This window comes from Frankliniella occidentalis, unplaced genomic scaffold (genome assembly GCF_000697945.3).
Source record: "Frankliniella occidentalis isolate FOCC.00 unplaced genomic scaffold, Focc_3.1 Scaffold15, whole genome shotgun sequence".
NCBI classification, from domain to species: domain Eukaryota; kingdom Metazoa; phylum Arthropoda; class Insecta; order Thysanoptera; family Thripidae; genus Frankliniella; species Frankliniella occidentalis.
This window is the reverse complement of record NW_026267145.1, coordinates 2,459,669-2,462,070: the sequence shown is the minus strand read 5'-3', so window position 1 is coordinate 2,462,070 and position 2,402 is coordinate 2,459,669. Positions and strand designations below refer to the sequence as shown.

Sequence of the window (2,402 nt, the reverse complement as noted above, 5' to 3'; positions counted from 1 at the left end):
CTGCCCGTTTTTCACCCTTATTAACAGTTTATAGGACCAAGTTTTACTCTTATATCGATCGGCACAGGTGCGGGGTGGGCGTAATGCGATAGCGGGAGGACAGGGGGGGCTTGATGTTATCGCCAACGAGGCGTCCGCGAGGTAATGACAGACTTTGTGCGCTTTGTGAGACCTAGTTGAGAAGGGTGCGGGGCGCTAGCTGGGCGCTAGGCGACGCGTTCACGTCAACCGTTCGGAAAAGGAAATTTACGAAATTTAATAAAGTAGAAAAAAAAATTATTGTGTGGAGAAATATTCTTTCGGCAAAGTATTCCGACAAAAGTATTTCCCCGGGTGTGTGTTTCGCATTGAACATGCAGCCGGGCACTTCCTCGCGCACAGTCTGTGTGCGGGTGGGATACACACCGGCTAGCACACGCGCGCACCCTTTGAGACACCCAGCCTTGTAATTAGCTTCACATCGAACCAAATGACAGTGGCACCAACCACACGCGCTCGCACACACACATGCGCGCGCGCGCTCGCGCCTGCAGGCGGGCGGGCGGTAACTGGATCCTCTCTATCACTCTCATTCGCTGTAATCGTTCCACCTCGTTTGGCCCAGCACGGTACTGCTGCCCGCCCAGTCGTTAAAGTGATATGCTCTGCATGGATGCGTAAACGGACCCAATTTAAGCAAATCTCAAAATTATTTTAACTTTCGGGAATTTTTCCTTTTGTTACTAGACTGCGTTGAGAAGGGTGGTCGAGGGGCGGGGAAGCTACCTCTACACGCACGCAGCCGCGTGAGGTGTGGGAGGGGGCGGCGTATTCAATTTGTCCAGCGGAGGAGGAGGATCCCGTAATATGTCAAAGCTGGGCAGGTAATTATACTAATACACGACACCTTGGACACTGCTGGCGACTCATCTCTCTTCCAATCCCCCCCCCTCTCTCTCTCTCTCTCTCTCTCTCTCACACACACACACACACACATATCGTGGAGTGAATTAGAAAGTGTGTGTAAGGAGGGGGAAAGGGGCGCGCGCGCGCACACACACACACCACAGAGGTGAGACTAATTGATCCTATTGATCCCGTCACACACTCACACCATCGCAAATGGACGGACACACCTACACACCTACACGCACGCAAACACACACACACACACACACACAGAGAGAGAGATAGAGAGAGAGAGAGAGAGAGAGAGCGAGCGAGCGAGCGAGCACGCGCGCACAATCACACACGACGTCTTTCTATGTGTGTCAAATGACGTGCCTGTGGGATTAATGGTCCATCACCGGGAGGGAGAGCGTCCGTGTGGGTGCGTAGCAGAGCGTAGCAGTGCGTAGCGTTTTGTTGTGGCAAGCTGTTTTGAGTCGCATACCTCGCGGGGCTCAGGTGTTGACACAGACCTGGCGGCCTGGAAGATGCTGCTTATGTTTCCCCCGTGTGGCCCCATAAGTCCGTATCCTCTCGGCGATGATCATATCTCATCTCACGCGTCTTCCTGTTCGAGACCCACAGCCGGGGAGAGAGGATCACTCGCGCCGTTTTTAAAATGCATTTTATTTTTCACAAATCCTGCGGATGAATCTTCGCGGCATAGCCTGCTTTGCGAGTAAGACGGGCGGTAATGACATGTGCCGGCTGTCGTCCTGCAGCGTGTCGCCGTGGGAGATGTCCCCCCTAATGAGCGCCGGCTCGTGGACCCGACCGTATCACGGCGGGGCTGTGAAACGTTCAGCTTTGTGACTCCCACTCGCGGGGCTGCGCTCCTTTTTACGACCCCCCCCCCCCCTTTCCCCCTTCCCCCGGGCCCGCTGTGTGAAAGGGGCGCCGCGCGGACGGAACGGCATTAGAGGAGGGTTTAAGTAGTACGGCCCTGGCGGGGCCTGGCGGGCCCTGGCGGGCCGCGGTGGGCGTTTTCACAGTGTCACGTTGCCGGCCATGATGGCGACGATGTCATGAGGCGTGATGGCGCCGTGCTGAGTGGCTCGGCTGCTCAGCCCCATGGCAGCATGGCACCGCCACGCCTGCAGCGCCACTGCTCTCCCCATACACCGTCCAATTGCTGCTCTTTTGTCCTGTTTATCGCTGTGGACTCGGTCGGTCTGTGGCGCGTGTGCGTCACCGTAGTGCAGAAACATTATAAAACCAACTTTTATGTTGCGCGATTTGCATGATTTTTAACTATTGTTACGTTGGCTGCACCAGCCATACCAGCCAATCTGCTCAGCCTAATTATCTGAGAGGACGCTGCACCCACGGACGCCTCTGGCCGGCCGCCCCCCGCCGAGCCTCGCATTGTTCTAATGGACCCCCTGCCAGGCCGGGCCCGGCCGACCCCGACTGATCAGGCCGACTTCTCTGGTTTCTTTCGGCGACCCTTCCTCCGGGCTTCGTCTTCGTCCCCC

At 56.3% G+C, this 2,402-nt stretch overlaps 1 protein-coding gene across 1 annotated transcript in view; it reads left to right on the top strand.

The window, feature by feature from the left end:
- The window catches only part of LOC113205069 (threonine aspartase 1-like), a gene marked incomplete at its 5' end in the record, with an annotated part of 95,269 nt that overhangs the window by 81,333 nt on the left and 11,534 nt on the right, over positions 1 to 2,402 (top strand).